This window comes from Diceros bicornis, chromosome 26 (assembly GCF_020826845.1).
Source record: "Diceros bicornis minor isolate mBicDic1 chromosome 26, mDicBic1.mat.cur, whole genome shotgun sequence".
NCBI classification, from domain to species: Eukaryota; Metazoa; Chordata; class Mammalia; order Perissodactyla; family Rhinocerotidae; genus Diceros; species Diceros bicornis.
The window spans coordinates 6,384,409-6,406,190 of record NC_080765.1 but is presented as its reverse complement, the minus strand read 5'-3'; the positions used below and the strand labels follow the sequence as shown (position 1 = coordinate 6,406,190).

At 38.9% G+C, this 21,782-nt stretch overlaps 1 pseudogene; it reads left to right on the top strand.

Annotated features, from left to right (window-relative positions):
• The window catches only part of LOC131422901 (cytochrome P450 3A12-like), a 39,816-nt pseudogene extending 18,997 nt beyond the window's left edge, over positions 1 to 20,819 (top strand).
• Positions 20,820 to 21,782: the final 963 nt, after the last annotated feature.

The window sequence follows — 21,782 nt, the reverse complement described above, 5'->3', positions numbered from 1 at the left end:
TATAGAAATCTCTACCAGAGTGGTACATTTGTCACAATCAATGAACATACATTGACATGTTATCACCCAAAGTCAATTGTTTATTTTAGGGTTCGCTCCTGGTGTTGTACTTTCTATGGGTTTTGACAAATGTGTAATGATGTATAGCCACCATTGTAGTATGTAGATTATCCTGTATCTTTTCACAGGTTATTTTGTGAGCATTTCCTTGCTTTCTGAGGGAAGACATTCCAGGTTTCTCTTCTATTTCCCTTGATGAGCCCTGGAATCCACCATTTCTTGAAGGAACTCTGCTTCCTTTTAGTGAGACATGGTATTTAGAAAAAACAAAATCTGGGATCTAGGAGTGTTCATTGCTTCTAGGTTTTCTTTGCTTCTAGATCCGCTCAGTGGACAAAGCTAAGAACATTAAATATATTTACACAGAACTGATAAACAAATATTTCTATATCTACCCATAATCAGTGATTTAAACATGCTCTGTCTCTCTCTAAAAAAGGCCTTGATTTATAGTTTATGTCCATGACATGAATACTCCCATATGGTTAATTTCAAGCTACCAGTGATTTGGCAACCATCTCACAGAATTCCCGAATAATTAACAATTCTAGAGAGCAGGGATGATCTGAGTGTAGCACACCACTATAAATGCATCTATGTCTACTTCTATCTATCTACCTATCTATCTATCTATCTATCTATCTATCAATCAATCTATCTATCATCTATCACCTAACTATATAGTCCAATACAACTTTGTGAAATGAATGTAATATTCGATATCTGCCCTGTTCAATACAGTAACCACTAGACATATGCGGCTATTGAACTCTTGACATGTGGCCAGAGCCACTGAATAACTAGACCTGAAATTGTTTCTAAATTTAAGTAATTAAAATTTAAATTTAAATAGCCACATGTGGCTACTATACTGGACAGCACCGCTGTAACTTTGAGTATCATGAGGTACATGCTAACCAGGGGAAAGAATTTGATAGTTGAATTTACTTACAACATCATCACAGAAGTCATCATTGGGAAATCAAAACTTTGTAGACCTTTCTTGCACTCGTTTTGTAGTGTTTTATTTGTAAATTACATGGTTGGATCAGATACCAACCATGTGAATTTCAGTGCTCTAAGTATCTGAAGTTCCTAATCTAGTCCCAAGCAAATAGATAAGAGTGTGATCATGCTTAGTTTCTTCCAGGATAGAATGAAAAGGGAGGACAACTTATAAACACAAGGACTCTTTGCTGAGCATAAAGCAGGACAAAGAAAGCCTGCTTGTGCTGAAGAAGCTGACATTCAGCCTGTGATTGAATAAGCCTTGCTCCTCCACTCGCTGGATCCTATTTTTCTACATCTCATGCTGCCCAATGCCCTATATGGACACATTCTTTCTTCTGCTATTTTAATGCCACCAATCAGATTAGGGTCAATCACCACTCTTCTAGCATTTTGTCTGTCTCTGTATTTTCTGTACGTATCTGAGATCTTCCATTTGAAGACTTGTGCCCCAGGTCTTCCGTTACCTGATGCCTCTCAGAGTACCATCCGTGCTTCTCAAGCTAGGTTGTGCACACAAACTACCACACCACGTGAAAATTCAGATTTTGATTTCGTAGTTTTAGAGTAGGAGTTGAAATTCTGCATTTCTAATGAACTCCCAGATGCTGCTGCTCCATGGACCACACTTTGAGTAGCAGAAGTTTATCTGTATTCCAATATTATTCTCTTAAATTTGCTGAAATGTGTTTAGAGGAATGATCTTTTAATCTTCTCTACTATTAGTCCTTAGTTTTGCACACTCTCTTAAAAAAGTTTAAGCTATATTTTAGCTAGAGTAATTTAAGTTTTTCCTGAGGGTAAAAGCTATTCCATATCACTTGTAGCTAAAGTACTTTAGAGTTCTCCAAGGGACATACTAATAACACTGTATATGTTATACAGAAATGTTATCTCTTAAATTACCCATCTGATTTGGTGGGGGCAGTGGCATAATCAGGAGTAGATTTCAAGAATAGTATAGACCTTGGGAAAAACTGAATTAAGACAATTATTGCCTTTTTCTGGCTCTGTCAGATAAACATCAGAGTACAAACCACTTGCTGTTTGACTCTGAACTGCTTTTCTATTCTTTTTCCCTATTGTGTTGAGAGTTTCATTTCTATTTTATTCATCTAAACTGTGATGTGTTACATTGACCTGCTTTACCTAAAATGTCTTTCCTCTCCTTTTAGCTCTGTCTGATCTGGAGCTTGTAGCCCAATCTATTACATTTGTTTTTTGGCTGGATATGAGACCACTAGCAGTTCTCTTTCATTCCTTATGTATTTTTTGGCCACTCGCCCTAATGTCCAGCAGAAGCTGCAGGAGAAGATTGATGCAACTTTCCCCAATAAGGTGAGTGGATGATACCTGGAGAGGGGGGGAGAAGATGAGGCCTTAGAAAGAACGTATCCTCATGACTTCCTAGGGGAATTCTTGCAAAAATCATAAGCATCAATTCTTTCCCTCACTATTTAGGAAAAATATAAAGAGACAAAAACAAAGGGAAAAAGGTAGGTAATGTATGCTAGTCACAGAAATATAAGATCTTTGAAAAAGGTGCTGGTCTTGGTGTGTTACTATCTGTTCCCACAATAATACCAAGTAAAAATCCGAAAACCTCAGTAGCATCTAACAATATGCATTTCTTGCTCAAGGGTATAGGTATTAGCTGGACTTGATTTGGTCTGGCTGTTGGCTGGTCTAGGCTGGCTTTGGCTGACACAGCTCCACATTTGCTCCACACATCTCTCATACTCCAGAAAACTAGTCTGTATGTACTCTTCACAGGGGAATGGTAGAGGGCAGAGCAAGAAGCCCAGTCCTGTGGGTCCATTTCAAAACTCTGCTTGCATCACACTTAGCCATCATTCCATTGGTTCAAAGCAAGCCACATGGCCAACCCCAGTGTCAGAATGGGAGGGCATGACAAAGTTAGATGGCAGAGGTCATAGACACAGGAAGGGCTGAAGGATTGGGATGATTAGTGTAGTCTACTACCCTGGGTAAACTTTGCAGCCTAGGAAAATCCTGGTGTACAGGAAGGAGCATAGGGTAGGAAATGGAAGACGTGACTTTGAGTCCTGACTATGGTTTTGTACAAGACTTATGACCTTTCTGAGTCTCAGGTCCTTCAGATATAAGGTAAAAAAACATTTTAGGCCCTACCCAAATTAGAGATTATCTTTTTTTTTTTCTGATAAAACCCATATTGGAATTCTTTTGTTTGCAATATGATGAAAAGTTTGCTTAGAGACAGAGACTAGCTAAACATTGTGTTCTCCCTTTTTTATAATAATAATTATAAGGAAAATAACAACATAAGTAGCTAACATTTGCTTATTACTAAAACGTGTCTCTTCTAATTGCTTTCTTTTTATAAATGAATTAATCTTCATAAAATTCTGTATTACTCAGGATAGGCTAGGTTTAGCCTCAGTAACAGATTATCCCTCAAATCTCAGTGGCTTTATATAGCAAAGGTTTACTTCTAACTGACATTTATGAGTTGAACTGGATGTTAGTGGAGGATGGGAGTGGGAGTCTCTGCTCTACGTAGTTACTAGGGATACAGGCTATGAGGCTCCATCTTTCTGTAGCTGATTGTCTGGAACATGAGGCCTTCCTGTTGGCTGCGGAAGAAAGAACTAGAGTGTTGCTCCCTGGCTTTTCAAATGTTTTATCCTCAAACTGACATACATCGCCTCAGCTCACAGCCCATTTGCAAAGCTGATTTCTCCTAAGTTCACATGGGCTGGCAAATGTGGGGAACTACATGGTTGTTGGGAGACCAGTAAACGTCTCTGCTGCACAACCCTGTGAAGTGTCAAATCTATTTATCTCCATGTAACACATCAGAAAATTGAGCTACAGAGAGATGAAATACTTTATACACTAGTCATATAACTAGTGGTGAAGAAACCAAGCTGTGATTCAGGTTATCTGGCCCCTGAGCCAAACCTTTACCGCTACAATATTGCCTCTTCAATATAACACCTGGTGATAGCCACACGTTGTCCACACTTTTTTCTGATCTCAATCAAAACTGGATTTCTTTGTGTTGTGTAGAGACCTGGCCTCTGTGGCTGAAGTGGCTTGCTTAGATCTTCAGAGCTTACAGTCCATGCTGAAGCGACAATTAAGAGACTCTTCCATCAACAGAGGCTGGGGCTGACAGTGGAGTTCCAATCTTTTTTATAATTTTCCCTAGAAATGAAATTGCGTGCCCTGGTAGCATCCAATCTTACCCTTCTTTTGTCATATTTGGTTTAGAAAGGAACTTGTTTCTCCTCTAATAATTTATAGAGTTTTTTCTTTGTTTGTTTGTGAGGAAGATCAGCCCTGAGCTAACATCCGATGCCAATCCTCCTCTTTTTTGCTGAGGAAGACTGGCCCTGGGCTAACATGCATGCCCATCTTCCACTACTTTATATGGGACTCCGCCACAGCATGGCTTAACAAGCAGTGCATTGGTGTGTGCCCAGGATCCAAACTGGCAAACCCTAGGCCACAGAAGTGGAGCACAAGCCCTTAACCGCTGCACCCCCGGGCTGGCCCTGTAGAGTTTTTATATAATACAGTGTTTCTTTCCAAATTATATATATATAAACTAAAGAATTAGCAAGTAGGATTTTTCAGCTAGCAAACTTTATGTTGAATAGGAGATTTGCTTTTTTACACATTTTCTTTCCTTGGTGCAGATGTATGGCCTCTCTTTTGAAAGGAAACAGTGACTTGAGAGTATTTCACGTAAGAGTAAGGGTCATAGCCTATTAGCAACATTTATTCACATGAGAAAGAAAAATCTCTACCTGGTAATGTGAGGGATTTCAGACTTTATTGGGGGTTGTCCAGGCAGTCTCCTATAGTCTTGGGAGTCCATGCTCTTCCATGCATCTCAATGGGCCATTGAGCAGGTCAAAGGACATGATAGATATTAAAATGTCTTTAATGCTAAGTTCCTTTATTAAAATAAACTATTCTTTTGAGCTCCTAAAGAATAGTACTCCATTTCAGTAGTACTGTGTAGGCTGAGTGGAAAGTTGATGGCAAATCGCAATTTATCAATATCTGTTTCTTGCTTCCCAGGCACCTCCCGCATACTATGCTCTGGTACAAATGGAATGTCTTGACATGGTGTTGAACGAATCTCTCAGATTATTCCTAGTTGCTGGCAGAGCACACAGGGTCTGCAAAAAGATGTGGCGATCAATGGGGTGGTCATTCCCAAAGGGACAGTGGTGATGATGCCCAAACGTTCTCTTCACTGAGCCTCAGAGTTCTGGCCAGAGCCTGAGGAGTTCCATCCTGAATGGTACAGGGCCCCTGGGAACGGGGATCCACACTGACCATAGAGGTTCAATCAGTCTGATATCTCTTAGTTTAGATGACAGATGTCTGGTTGTACGATCCTTTATTTGTACCTCTTTTCATTTTCAGTAGATTTTTTTTATTACAAAAGTGGTCATTGTTGTTGTCAAAATTTTACAAACTGTAGACTAGGAAAAAAAATTATAGCTGCCCACATTTCCAATTTCTTAAGAAATATATATCCTTATGAACATTTTTCTATGCATATAGAGATTTTAAAAAATTAGGATGGTATTATATTTTATTTGATTTTGAACTGCTTACTTTATTTACCAGTAAACTATAAACAACATCCTATTTTACTAGATATATAGTACAAATATTTGTGCTTGATTGCATGCATTTGCTATAATTTACTAAACCATTATCTGATTTGGGGAATATAGGCTCATTTTTCCTTTATATTTTTCTATGCTTTTCTCTTCAGCTCTCCTAATTTACCACCCACATTCCCACATCCCTTTTTTTCAAACATTGCTGCTGTTTCCTCTAGCATTACTGTGCGAGTGAGGTGATGACCTGAGAGGTCCTCATCCTGATGGTTTAAGCAGCCTCATTGAGGATGAACGTGAGCACAGGTCCCCCGTGATGTCTGTGGCTGCAGTCTCGTGCCAGCTCCCTTCCCTACTCAGTATTGGGTGACCCTTCTAAAGGGAATTCCTCTGCTGTCTAGACTCTCAGACATCCTCCTGGGAGGGGTCTTGAGCATGACCTTTTTGGAACTCAGAGCCAAGGTGTGACTTTGGGCACAGCTTGAACTCTGGAAAGAGTTGATGCTTTTGCATTTATTGCATCGGTGAGCACAATTTGGAATGAACTTTTTAGGGCACTAGCTGGGATCTAGACTTTTATTAACTCCTGACTATAAGCTCCCTGATGGCAAGGACCTTGTCTTGTTGGCATAGCGTCATTAATGCTGGCATAGCGTCTACACATAGCACTTGCTGAAGAAGAAGTTGAGGTTGACCAAGTGCTCTGTTTTCTGGACCAGAGGACCTCTGTGGTTCCTCCAAGCTCATCAGGTTCTCTTCCTGTAGCTTCACGAACATAAAAGGGAACACTCAATGTACTGCTTTTAGTCATCAAAGAGACAGTAAGTGTTTAATGTGTTTCAGGGACTGGGCCAGACGGTGAGAATTCCAAATGTTAAAAAATGTTTATTATGGAGAATTTTTGATATACACACAACTATGTATCAAATATTTTGACAAGTATATTTTGACACACACAAGCATATTCTATAGATACAAGTCTATGTAATACTTTTAATTTATCTATATGGATCCACCACCAGCTCAACAACCATCAGTGTGTGTCAGCTGCATCATCCTCACACACTGCTACTCTTGTCCTGATTCACATGTTATTTTAAGGCACATCACGTGTAACTATTCCAGAATGTTCTCCAAAACAGAATGACTCCTTAAAAAGTACATAACCACAATACCATTATTACTTTCCCCAAATCCACAATTTTTCTTCGTGTAAGCACACATTGAGGAATCAAATTGAATAAACATAGGTATAATCTCAAGAAATTTATAGCCTAGTGGAAGAGACAGACAAGGAAATCAGTGATTATACTATAGTAGAGTAGCATCATACGCCCACGTAAATCATCTGATGTAAGCTATTCTATGGGGGAGAGAAAGAGGGAAAGGGAGAGAGAGAAAGGTTGGGGGAAAATAAGGGAAGATAAGGGAAAATAACAATTTAAGTAATGAGGAGGCATTTCTCTTACTTTTTTCGATAGTGTCTTATAGTTTTCAGTGTATAGATATTTCCTTTCGTTGGTCAAATTTATTACTAGGTGTTTTATTCTTTTTGTTGTGATTGTAGAAGGTATTGCATTCTTTTTTTTTTTTTTTTTTTTTTTTTTTTTTTTTTACATTTTTATTGATATTTTAATGGTTTCTAACATTGTGAGATTTTGGGTTGTACATTTTTGTTTGTCCTTCACCCCATATATGACTCCCTTCACCCCTTGTGCCCACCCCCCACCCCCACTTCCCGGGTAACCACAGTCCAGTTTTCTCTGTCCATGTGTTTGTTTATATTCCACATATGAGTGAGATCATACAGTGTTTGTCTTTCTCTTTCTGGCTTATTTCACTTAACATAATACGCTCCAGGCCCATCCATGTTGTTGCAAATGGGACGATTTTGTCTTTTTTTATGGCTGAGTAGTATTCCATTGTATATATATACCACATTTTCTTAATCCAATCGTCAGTCGAGGGACACTTAGGTTGCTTCCACTTCTTGGCTATGGTGAATAATGCTGCAATGAACATAGGGGTGCATAAGCCTCTTTGGATTGTTGATTTCAGGTGCGTTGGATAGATTCCCAGTAGTGGGATGGCTGGATCATAGGGCATCTCTATTTTTAATTCTTTGAGGAATCTCCATACCGTTTTCCATAGAGGCTGCACCAATTTGCATTCCCACCAGCTGTGTATGAGGGTTCCTGTTTCTCCACATCCTCTCCAACATTTGTTGTTTTTTGTCTTGGTGATTATAGCCATTCTAACGGGCGTGAGGTGGTATCTTAGTGTTGTTTTGATTTGCATTTCCCTGATGATTAGTGATGTTGAGCATCTTTTCATGTGCCTATTGGCCATCTGTATATCTTCCTTGGAGAAGTGTCTGTTCATTTCCTCTGCCCATTTTTTGATCGGGTTGTTTGTTTTTTTGTTGTTCAATTGTGTGAGTTCTTTATATATTATGGAGATCAACCCCTTGTCAGATGTATGTTTTGCAAATATTCTCTCCCAGCTGGTTGGTTGTTTGTTCATCTTGATTCTGATTTCATTTGTCTTATAAAAGCTCTTTAGTCTGATAAAGTCCCACTTGTTTATTTTTTCTTTAGTTTCCCTAGTCTGGGTAGGCATGTCATCCGAAAAGATTCCTTTAAACCCAATGTCAAATAGTGTGTTGCCTATATTTTCTTCTATGAGTTTTATAGTTTCAGGTCTCACCTTCAGGTCTTTGATCCATTTTGAGTTAATTTTTGTGTATGGCGATAGCACATGGTCCACTTTCATTCTTTTGCATGTGGATGTCCAGTTTTCCCAACACCATTTATTGAAGAGACTTTCCTTTCTCCATTGCATGTCCTTAGCACCTTTGTCGAAAATTAGCTGTCCGTATATGTGTGGTTTTATTTCTGGGCTTTCAATTCTGTTCCATTGATCTGTGTGTCTGTTTTTGTACCAGTACCATGCTGTTTTGATTACTATTGCTTTGTAGTATGTTTTGAAGTCAGGAATTGTGATGCCTCCTGCTTTGTTCTTTTTCTTTAGGATTTCTTTAGCTATTCGGGGTCTTTTGTTGCCCCATATAAATTTTAGTATTCTTTTTTCTATTTCTGTGAAGAATGTCATTGGGATTCTGATTGGGATTGCATTGAATCTGTAGATTGCTTTAGGTAATATAGACATTTTAACTATGTTTATTCTTCCAATCCACGTGCATGGGATATCTTTCCATTTCTTTATGTCATCGTTGATTTCCCTCAATAATGTCTTGTAGTTCTCATTGTATAGGTCCTTCACCTCCTTGGTAAGATTTATTCCTAGGTATTTTATTCTTTTTGATGCAATTGTAAATGGTATTATCTTTTTGAGCTCTCTTTCTGTTAGTTCATTATTAGCATATAGAAATGCAACTGATTTTTGTAGATTGATTTTGTACCCTGCAACTTTGCTGTAGTTGTTGATTGTTTCTAACAGTTTTCCAACAGATTCTTTAGGGTTTTCTATATATACAATCATGTCATCTGCAAATAGTGAGAGTTTCACTTCTTCGTTACCTATTTGGATTCCTTTTATTCCTTTTTCTTGCCTAATTGCTCTGGCCAAAACCTCCAGTACTATGTTGAACAGGAGTGGAGAGAGTGGGCAGCCCTGCCTTGTTCCTGTTCTCAGAGGAATGGCTTTCAGTCTTTCCCCGTTGAGTATGATGTTAGCTGTGGGTTTGTCATATATGGCCTTTATTATGTTGAGGTACTTTCCTTCTATTCCCAATTTATTGAGAGTTTTTATCATAAATGGATGTTGTATCTTGTCAAATGCCTTCTCTGCGTCTATTGAGATGATCATGTGGTTTTTATTCTTTGTTTTGTTGATGTGATGTATCACGTTGATTGATTTGCGGATGTTGAACCATCCCTGCATCTCTGGTATAAATCCCACTTGATCATGGTGTATGATCTTTTTAATATATTGTTGTATTCGGTTTGCCAATATTTTGTTGAGGATTTTTGCATCAATGTTCATCAGCGATATTGGCCTGTAATTTTCTTTCTTTGTATTGTCTTTGTCTGGTTTCGGTATCAGGGTGATGTTGGCCTCGTAGAATGATTCAGGAAGTGTTCCATCTTCCTCTATTTTTTGGAATAGTTTGAGGAGGATGGGTATTAAATCTTCTTTGAATGTTTGGTAAAATTCACTGGAGAAGCCATCTGGTCCTGGACTTTTATTTTTTGGGAGGTTTTTGATTACTATTTCAATCTCTTTACTTGTGATTGGTCTATTCAGATTCTCCATTTCTTCTTGGTTCAATTTTGGGAGGTTGTATAAGTCTAAGAATTTATCCATTTCTTCTAGATTGTCCGATTTGTTGGCATATAATTTCTCATAGTATTCTCTTATAATCCTCTGTATTTCCATGGTATCCGTTGTAATTTCTCCTCTTTCATTTCTAATTTTATTTACTTGAGCCTTTTCTCTTTTTTTCTTAGTTAGCCTGGCTAAGGGTTTGTCTATTTTGTTTATCTTCTCAAAGAACCAACTCTTTGTTTCATTAATCCTTTCTACTGTTTTTTTGGTCTCAATATCATTTATTTCTGCTCTGATTTTTATTATTTCTCTCCTTCTGCTGGCTTTGGGCTTTGTTTGTTCTTCTTTTTCTAGTTCTGTTAGGTGTAATTTAAGGTTGCCTATTAGGGCTTTTTCTTGTTTGTTAAGGTGGGCTTGTATCGCTATGAGTTTCCCTCTCAGGACTGCTTTTGCTGCATCCCATATGGTTTGATATGGCATGTTATCATTTTCGTTTGTTTCCAGATAGTTTTTGATTTCTCCTTTAATTTCATCAATGATCCATTGGTTGTTCAGTAGCATGTTGTTTAATCTCCACATTTTTGTCACTTTCCCAGTTTTTTTTTCCTGGTTCATTTCCAGTTTCATAGCCTTATGGTCTGAAAAGATGCTTGTTATGATTTCAATCCTCTTAAATTTATTGAGGCTTGCTTTGTTTCCCAACATATGGTCTATCCTAGAGAATGTTCCATGCGCGCTTGAGAAGAATGTGTAGTCAGCTGTTTTTGGGTGGAGTGCTCTGTATATGTCTACTAGGTCCATCTCGTCCAGTTTTTCATTTAAGTCTAATATTTCTTTATTAACTTTTTGTCTGGATGATCTATCCATTGCTGTAAGTGGGGTGTTAAGATCCCCTACTATTATTGTGTTGTTGTTGATTTCTCCTTTTAGGTTTGTTAATAGTTGTTTTATGTACATTGGTGCTCCTATGTTGGGTGCATATATATTTATAAGTGATATGTCTTCTTGATGGAGTGTCCCTTTTATCATTATATATTTCCCTTCTTTGTCTTTCTTAACCTGTTTTATCTTGAAGTCTACTTTGTCTGATATGAGTATGGCAACACCTGCTTTCTTTTGTTTGCCATTAGCTTGGAGTATTGTCTTCCATCCTTTCACTCTGAGCCTGTGCTTGTCTTTAGTGCTAAGATGTGTTTCCTGAAGGCAGCATATTGTTGGGTCTTGCTTTTTAATCCATCCTGCCACTCTGTATCTTTTGATTGGAGAGTTCAATCCATTTACATTTAGGGTAATTATTGAAATATGAGGGTTGAATGTTGCTGTTTTGTCACTTATTTTCTGGTTCTTTTGCATTTCCTTTGTTTCTTGTCCCATTTGTTTTGGACTGCCAATTCAGTTTGGTTGTTCTGTCTTATGATTCTTCTAGTTTTCTCTTTGTTTATCATATGTGGTTTTAATTTGATTATTTGTTTAGTGGTTACCTTGAGGTTTGGGCAAAAAATCTTCTGTATGAGATAGTCCATTATCTGATAGCCTCCTATTTCCTTATACTAAGTCAATTCAGTCACTTTCCTCTTCCCCTTCTAAGTTGCTCTTGTTATACCTTATTCTATCTTGTGTTGTGGCTGTGTGTTTACAGTGATGAGGTTAAATTTATTTTTGGTGAATTTCTTCCTTTGATCTTTGAGTTTAGTATTTAAGTGGTTGCTAACCTATTCCGGTAAAGATCTACTATTTCTCTGATTTTGTCTGCCTACTTTTCTCCTTACTCCAAGCTTTGTGTTCCCTTTCTCTTCTTGTTTTCGGGCCTGAGGGCCTTCTTGAGTATTTCTTGTAGTGGCGGTCTCGTGGCCATGAACTCCCTTAGCTTTTGTTTATCTGGGAGAGTTACTATTTCTCCATCATATTTGAAGGATATTTTTGCTGGATAGAGTATTCTTGGCTGAAAGTTTTTGTCTTTTAGTATTTTGAATATATCATTCCAGTCTCTTCTAGCCTGAAAAGTTTCTGTTGAGAAATCCGCTGAGAGCCTGATGGGAGTTCCTTTGTACGTTATTTTTTGTTTTTGTCTAGCTGCCCTTAATATTGTTTCTTTGTCGTTGACCCTGGCTAGCCTTACCACTAGGTGTCGTGGTGAAGGCCTTTGTCTGTTAATATATATAGGAGTCCTGTTGGCTTCGCTTACTGGTATTTCCTGCTCCTTCCCCAGATTTGGGAAATTTTCAGCTATTATTTCCTTGAATAGGCTCTCTGTTCCTCTTTCCCTCTCCTCTCCCTCAGGAATACCTATAATTCTTATGTTACATTTTCTAATAGAGTCCGATATTTCTCGGAGTCTTTCTTCATTTCTTTTTAGTCTTAGTTCTCTCTCTTCTTCCATCTGGAGTATATCTGTATTCCTATCCTCTAAAGTACTAATTCTTTCCTCCATATTGTCAGCTCTGTTCTTTAAAGATTCCAGATTCTCCTTTATCTCCTCCATTGTGTTCTTCATCTCCATCAGCCCTGATAGGTTTTTCTTTATGATTTCAATCTCTTTTGTGAAGAAACTCCTAATCTCATTGAATTGTTTGTCTGTGTTGTCTCGTATTTCGTTGAGTGTTTTTATGATAGCTATTTTGAAATCTCTGTCATTTAGTTTATGGATTTCTGTGTCTTCGGGGTTGATTTCTGGTTGCTTGTCATTTTGTTTCTGGTCTGGTGATTTCATATATTTTTGCATTGTGGTTCCTGTGTTGGTTTTGGTTTTCCTCATCCTGGAAGTCTCTGGTTGCACTTTCCACCTGCCGCCACTGTGTGGTGGTGAAGGGCTGTGTAGTCTAAGCCCCCTGCGCTCTGCCCCAGTTTTTCTGCTGCGATCCGCAGTTTTGTTTTGTTTTGTTTTGTTTCTTTTCCCCACTGCGATCCACGGGTCCAGTCCAATTTATTCAGGTCTGCCTCGGACCGCTAGATCTGGTTGAGCTGCAGACTCCGGGTTGTGGGGAGGGGGGAGCTCTCTCTTTTGCCCTCTGGGTCCCTGACGTGGGAGGCTTCTCGTTTGCCCCTCTTTATCCGCTCTCTGGGTTGCTCAGATGTTGATGGTAGCCCTGTGGCTCCTCTGAGCCCTCTGTGCGGGAGTTTCCCACTGGTTGAGAGCGCCCGAAGAGCTGCAGTTTCCCGCCGAGGGCCGCCCCTCCCCCCTCTCTGGGAGCCGCGCGGACCGGATCGCTGATCTGATGGGGAGGGAGCGGAGTTCTCCTTACCTCTCCCCACTTCCTCCGGGGGCCCAGCACGTTCCGCTTTCAGATGTGCGGCAGTGTGGATCCCTCCGCTCCAGCTTTTGACTGTCTGGGATTCCGTTGTTTGTCTGTGGCTGTTACTTTTGTTGTATTTTTTGGGGGAAGAATTCACGGGAAAGCTCACTCCGCCATGATGCTGACGTCACTGGTATTGCATTCTTGATTTCTCTTTCTGCTAGTTTGTTATTAGTGTATAGAAATGTAACTGATTTTTGTATGTTGATTTTGTTCTTTTCAACTTTGCTGTATTTGCTGATTATTCCTCACAGTTTTTGGGTGGATTCTTTAAGGTTTTCTATATATAGAATCTTGTGATCTTCAAATAGTGACAGGTTTACTTCTTCCTTTCCAATTTGGATCCCTTTTATTTCTATTTTTTTGCCTCATTGATCTGGCTAAAACTACCAGTACTACGTTGAATAAGAGTGTTGCGAGTGAGCATCCTTGTCTTGTTCCTGTTCTCAGAGGAAGAGCTTTCAATTTTTTAACATTAACTATGATGTTGGCTGTGGGTTTGTCATATATAGCCTTTATTATGTTGAGGTACTCTCCTTCTATACCTATTTTATTGAGAGTTTTTATCATAAATTGATGTTGGATTTTGTCAAATGCTTTCTCTGCATCTATTCAGAAGATCATATGGTTTTTATTCTTCATTTTGTTAATGTGGTGTATCACATTGATTGATTTGTGGATGTTGAACCATCCCTGCATCCCTGGAATAAATCCCCCTTGATTATGGTGTATAATTTTTTTTAATGTATTGTGATATTCAATTTGCTAGTATTTTTTAAGGGTTTTTGCATCTATGTTCATCAGCAATACTGGCCTGTAATTTTCCCTTTTTTTTTGTGTTGTCCTTGTCTGGTTTTGGTATCAGGGTAATGTTGGCCTCATAAAATTAGTTAGGATGAGTCCCATACTCCTCAATTTTTGAAACAGTTTGAGAGGACAAGTATTAAATTAAACATTATTTGAATGTTGGGTGGAATTCACCAGAGAAGCCATCTGGTCCAGGACTTTTGTTTTTCAGGAGGTTTTTGATTACTGTTTCAATCTCTTTACTTGTAACTGATCTATTCAGATTCTCTATTTCATCTTGATTCAGTTTTGGGAGGTTGTATGATTCTAAGAATTTATTCATTTCTTGTAGGTTATCCAATTTATAGGTGTATAGATTTTCATAGTATTCTCTTACAATCCTTTGTATTTCTATGGTGTCCATTGCAATTTTTCTTCCTTCATTTCTAATTTTATTTATTTGCATCTTCTCTCTTTTTTTCTTAGTGACTTTGGCTAAGGATTTGTCATTTTGTTCATCTTCTCAAAGAACCAGCTCTTTGTTTATTGATACTTTCTATTTTATTAATCTCTACTTCATTTATTTCTGTTCTGATTTTTATTATTTCCTTCCTTCTACTGACTTTGGGCTTTGTTTGTTCTTGTTTTAGTTCTTTTAGGTATAGTATAAGATTGTTTATTTGAGATTTTTCTTGTTTCTTCAGGTAAGCATGTATTACTAAAACTTCTCTCTTAGTACCACCTTTGCTGCATCTCATGATTTTTCGTATGTTGTTTTTTCGTTTTCATTTGTCTTCAGGTAATTTTTGATTTCTCCATTGATCAAATAGTTGTTCAGTAGTATGTTGTTTAGTCTCCACATATTTGTGACTTTCCCAGGTTTTTTCTTGTAGTTGATTTCCAGTTTCATAGTATTGTGGTTGGAAAAGATGCTTGATATGATTTCAATCTTCTTGAATTCATTGAGGCTTGCATTTTTTCCCAAGATATGGTTTATCTTTGAGAATGTTCAATGTGCACTCTTCTATGAGAAGAATGTGTATTCTGATGTTTTTGGATGGAATATTCTATGTATGTCTATTAAGTCCATCTGGTCGAGTTTTCAGTGAAGTCCACTGGTCCATGTTGTCCTTGGATGATCTACCCATTGAAGTAAGTGGGGTATTAAAGTCCCCACTAATATTGTGTTGCTGTTAACTTCTCCCTTTAGGTCTGTTAATAATTGCTTTATATACTTTGGTGCTCCTATCTTAGGTGCATATGTATTAATAAATAGTATGTCTTTTTGATGACTTGTCCCATTTATCATTATGTAATATCCATCTTTGTCTCTTATTATCTTGTTTCCCTTGAAGTGCATGTTATCTGATATAAGTATAGCTACACCTGATTTTTTTTGGTTGTCATTTGCTTGGAGTATTATCTTCCATCCCTTCACTGTGAGCCTATGTTTGTCTTTAGAGCTGAGATGTGTTTCCTGGAGGAAGCATATTGTTGGGTCTTGGTTTTGAACCCATCCAGCCACTCTGTAACTTTTGATTGGTGAATTCAATCCATTTATACTTAGAGTGATTATTGATATATGAGGGCTTAATACTGCCATTTTATCTTTTGTTTTCTGCTTGTTCTATATTTTCATTGTTTCTTTTCCCTTGTATTTCTGTCTGCCATTTCAGTTTGGTGGTTTTCTGTGATGTTTTTCTCATTTTTTTCTTCATTTATGATTTGTGACTCTGCTCTGATTTTTTCTTTTGTGGTTATCATGAGTTTTGTGTGAAACATCTCCTAGATTAGGTCGTCCTTTTTCTGATAGCCTCTTATCTCCATTAGCCTATGTAGGTGTTGTTCTTTTCCTCTTCCTCTTCTGTGTTATTATTGTCACAAATTATTCTTTTTTGCTTTGTCAGTTTGTGATCAAATTGAAGTGGTTATTGTTATTTTTGATGCTTTCTTTCCCTTTAGGCTTTAAGTTATAATTAAGTGTTTACTAACCTATTCTGATATAGAGTTGCAATTTTCTGATTCTTCTATTTATCACGTTGCTCAGAGCCTTGTAAACTTTTGCCTTTGTGTTTCAGGTTGGAGAGCTCCTCTCAACATTTCTTGTGAGGCAGATCTAGTGGCAATGAACTCCCTCAGCTTTTGTATGTCTTGGAAAGCTTTTATTCTTCATCATATCTGAAGGATAATTTTGCTGGATATAGTATTCTTGGCGGATAGTTTTTGTCTTTCAGTATTTTGAATATATTATTCCATTCTCTCCTAGCCTGTAGGGTTTCCGCTGAGAAATGTACTGAAAACTTAATGGGGGTTCCTGTGTAAGTTATTTTTTTCTCTCTTGCTGCCCTTAATGCTTTTTTATTTGTCATTGGCTTTTAACAGTTTCAATATTATTTGCCTTGGAGAAGGTCTCTTTGGATTGATGGAATTAAGAGTTCTATTAAGTTCATGTACTTGCATGTCCAGTTCATTCCCCAGGTTTGGGAAGTTCTCAGCTGTTATTTCTTTGAATAAGCTCTCTGCGCTTTTCTCCCACTCTTATTGCTCTGGGATACCTATTATCCTTATGTTAATTTTCCTAATTGAGTCAGATATTTCTCAATGAATTTTTCATTAAAAAAATTGTTAGTTCTCTCTCCTCCTCTACCTGAATCATTTCTTGATATCTATCTTCAAGCTCACTAATTCTCTCCTCCATATGGTCTGCTCTATTTTTAATGTTTTCTACATTATTTTTTTTCAATTCTTTAACTGTGTTCCACATCTCCAGAATTTCTGCTTTGTTTTATGTTTTTTGAGTTTCCATCTTTGTGGTGAAGTACTCCTTCTGTTCACTAATTTTATTCCTGAGCTTATTGAACTGTCTTTCTGAGTTTTCTTGTAACTCATAGTTTCTTTATGACAGCCCTTTGAATTCTCTGTCAGTTATACGGTAATCTTCTGTGACTTTAAGATTGTTTTCTGGAGAGTTGTCATTCTTTCTGTTGTGCCATGTTACTGTAGTTCTTCATGGTGTTTGATGAATTGATCCTCTGCCAGTGCATTTGTGGTAGTAACATCATTTCTTATTTGGGTAAGTCTTTGGTTACTATGGTTCCAAGCTGATTCTGGTTGTGTTTGGGAACCTGCACTTTCCTCCATCCACTGCCTCTGCTAGAGGCATTGTCAGTGCCCTCCTTGTGTCGTTTCTGACACTGAAGTTGCTGGTGCCTTTCTGCTTATGATGTCACTGCCATCTCAGGTGTCACCACCCAGGCCACCAGGCTGCAAGAACTTCTGCTGCTTCCAGGGTTGTCTGAGTCTCATGTTCCTCCACTGGCTCACCATGGGCTCAGATGCCACTGCCCTGTGTGCCACCTGCACTACTACTCCTGAGTTGTCTGACATTTCTGGTTGCATCAGTGTCAGGGTTGGTGGGTTCACAGGGATCACTGTCACTGCTGGGGGACCGGGGATCTGGGGACTTGTATGTAGTCCCTGCTGCTGGTGGAGCTGGTGTTGGGCTTGCTGCTACTGGGGGCTGGTCACTGGTTCTGCTATGGGTCCTGAAGCCTCTGTTCACATGTTCCAGCTGTCATCACTGTGAGGGAGCAGGGGTTAAGCTGGGAGTGGTTGTTGTTGCTGCTTGTTCATGCAGCCTCTGGTCTTTGGTGGTAGCTATTGTGTTTTGAAAACTCAGGACAAGGTACCCACTGCAGATGGGAAAATCCGAGTTTTTATACTATCCTCACTATTGGAAAGACCTGGCCACTGATGGGAGAGAGGGAGGGGGCCACACGAACTGGGTCTGCTGGGAGACAGGAAGGGATGCTTATTGTTTTTGCTCCTGCCTTGTCTGCTTGCAGTAGTATGAGCTGTGGTGTCCCCTCCCTCTGCTCCCACTGTGCCCACTGTTTCTGCTCTGTTCATAGTCATGTGGATCATGGTGCCTGCTGTTTCTACTCTGCTTTCAGTGACTCTCTGCATGCATGTGCACCAGCATGAGGATCCAAACCCTGGTTTGCTGCTGCCGGGGCAGGTGGAGGGTGTTGCTTCCCTCATTCCACTGCCTCCGGGGGTTTCATTCCACCCATCTTCAGACTTACAGATGTATGGATTTCTTATGTGTCCTTTTGTGCTGTGTAGGGACGCTCTGTTGTTTGATGTGTGTCTGATTGGTTGTAAACTCACGGAGAGAGACAAAGGGAACAACTCACTCCACTATAAGGCTGACATCACCCTCCTAGCTCTTGTCTTCTTTATGTTTCATCAACTTGTTTTCATCTACTATTATGGAACCAGGTTCAGTAAGAAGAACAAGGGCAGCATAAATCCTTATCTATACCCACCCTTAGGAACTGAACCTCACAACTGCATTGGCATGAGGTTTGCTATCATGAACATGAAACTTGCTGTCATCAGAATACTGCAGAACTTCTCCTTCAAACCTTGTAAAGAAACAGAGGTCAGACAGTTAACGTTCTGCACAAATAATGCTTTAATAGGAGTTTTTTTGAACTAGTGGATCTCTCTCTATATATAAAAGAATGTGTTCTATTCAAAGAAGAATTTATTCTGTAGGCCAGAGAATCTATTTGGAGCCATCTATGACCTTAGGGCCCTACAGCTCTTGATGGATAAGTCTGTGGCATTATAAAGGTGGTCTAGAGTAAATTCAATTAGCATGGCATGAATATGAGCAGTCCTTTGTACTTGAGCAAAGTTTTAAATTTGGTTTCAAGTCCCCTGGAAGAAGGAGGAAGTGTTGTTCACAGCCATGAAATGTAACGACCACCAGGAAATGACTTTTGAATGATACTCTTCTCCACCAGAACTTACAGAAGCTTTGTGACAGCAGTTCTCAACCACTGTCTATATAATGAAATCAACGGGCAGCTTTAAAAAATCCTGATAACCAGGTCATCTCAGAAATTCTAAAATAATTCACAAGACTGGGACTTAAAACCACCCATGTTGTATCTCATGTGTAGCTCAGGTTGAGAATCACTGATTTAAGCATTTCTGCCAGATGTGAAGGACTCCCACACTCCACGGCCATCCTGGCTGTTTGACCTCACCTTCCAGGAGCCCTGCTCCAGTCAGGCTGGGCTCCTTGTACAGCCTAGTAATAACTTTATGAATGTTGTTCCTGCTCTGCTCCACATTTTGTTCTCATCCTTCATGTCCTCCTTCAATCCCCAAGCCACTCAATGGAGCTTTCCCCATGCAATCCAGAACCCATTCTCTCCTGTGCTCTGTTATTGGTTTCTGCAGGCTGGGATCATTGATTGTACCACCTAAGTTAATACTTTGTCATTAAACCATCCAGTTTCACACTCTATGTTTTCTTTGTACCTAAGAATGTCTTTAAATCCAGCTGGTGCCTTGCAATCATCCAGTAAATGCTTAAGGAGTGATTCAAAGTTGATTTAGAGCTCTTGGATCAAAGTTTGAATAATTTTAACTTTAAAAATTTAATGATATTTGTGTATATGCATGTTGTGCGTGTGTGTGTCTGCACAGAAAACATATGTATGCCATTTGAAATTATAAAATAACAAGGTTTTACAGTTATAGAAAGATCTGGAATCTCTCCTCTGATGAACACAAAGAACGGTTGCCATTGATTCATATCAAACAAGGCTCTATAATAAGGCTTATTTCTAGGACACATGCATTTAATATGCAGCTCCTCCCTTTACATAGGCTCTCTTCAGGGGAGAGGAGGATAGAGATGGTTTCCGTCACATTTTTCGCTTTAGGGCAATTATGTGGCAGTCGTGTATGTGTGTACAAACAGGGGCCTCAGCTCTGAGAGACAGCAGGTCTCTCCTATACCTGGGATGGGCAGATACTCCATGGAAGCTCCCAGTCATTCACAGGGTAGCACTTCTCACCCTCCATGACAATTTACTTGCCTTTCAGTCAACTGAGTCCCAAAGATGAACCTGCTGGTGGTCTCCCTACACTGAAGGAGTGACTGGGTGAGAATGGAGCTAAAACTATCAGTCTAAACACTGTAGGTCAGAAGTTCTCCATTTGCACTACACAGGGGATCCAAGAGGTGTTAGAAAAGACATTTCCCCATCATGCTTCACAAAGACATTTCCCCATCATGAAACTAGATGAGTTCCACCAGGAGAGGTGACTGGACTCTCGAGAAGTTGAGGATGGTTCATGCAATTAAAATGTGTAATACCCACTCAGGATTACCTTGCATGTTCCAACATACACAAAATTAATTCTATATGGCTTTTCAAAATAGTTTGCTATAATGCCTAAGAATGTGGTTTAAATTTTAATAGTTCATTCTTTTTACTTAAAATTGAAATCAAAAGGGAACACAAACCAAGACAATTTTGTCTCTGGCCTGGTCCAAAATGGTGCTGCATAGATATGTTGTTGAATGAATGGATGGATGAAAGCTTTCACTATCCGTTTTGACAGAGTTTACAGATTAAGTGTAAACAATCAAAGATATATGATATTAAAAGTAGTTTATATGTTTTTAAAGCATTATTGCCCTTAATGTGTCTTGTCCACTTTGCTTCTGTTGTCGGGGAGCTTATCAGTCAGTTCTCATATGCTTGTTTAACTGTTGCAGATCTCCCTGAAATTAAATACTCAAGGACTTCTTCAACCACACAAACCCATTGTTCTAAAGGTTGAGTCCAGAGATGGGACCGTGAGTGGAGCCCTACTCTCCCTAAGGACTTCCGTTTTGTTGTTCAAGGAAGCTGTATCCCAGAACACCAGAGACCTCAGTTTACTTTGTGAATAAAACCCAGAATGAAGATGGGCTTAACCTGCTGCCCTTGATGGATGCCTGAGGATTCTTACATTCATTGCACCTTCTCAGTGTCTGTGTTGAGTATTATATGTTGTTCAATACAAAGGAGGCGCCTTGTAAGTGCCTGATATGTGGACTCAGCTTTTCTGGTTCTCACAGGATGATCTCCACCCACCCCTAGTAAGTACCATCTACTCTTCCTGATCTCTGATCAAGAATAAAACTTTCTCAATGATTTTGTCAAGAAACTTTAATAACAAGAATTATTGTCCTAATTGTAGTAGTGACATTTATATCACATTTTGAATCTTCTATGAAGTATTATACTGAGCAAGTCAATAAACCTCTCTTACAGGAATATTATCTGATGCCTTCATGCATATTAGCGGGAATCTATAGAATTGAATCAGTGAGAGTCAGTGACTGAATGCTTTTGACAATCACAATCACTGGTTGGGTGGGCCTTTTTCAGAACTCCCATTTGATATATTGAGATAGATAAGAGTTAACCCAGTGTGACTTTGCCTGTTGCTTAGATAGTATATTCATGGTTTAATTCTCCCTTTTTTTGGAGCATATAATTTTTAACACTTAACTGAGGCATATGTTATTACATTATTAATTTTGATCTAATGTTTTCATCTCATCTCATCCGACATTTCTGAAAGGCAGGAAACACATTTTCTTATACCTCTTTGTACTCCATCCTCAACTCCCAACTGTCTTAACAAAATGGAGATCAAATAAAAAATGATTGGTTGGTCAATTGATTGGTCAGAAAGGCTACTAGCTGTCATCAGTTTCAGTTGGTATCAGAAGCTGCATGGGTTCTTCCTTTTCATTTTCTGCCCCTCCCCTCTCTTTCCCTCCTTTTCCCTTCCTGGATAACTTAGTCCTAAAGCCAGTACGTAGGGCACAGCAAGGTGGAAAGCCACACATTGTGGGGCAGGAGCT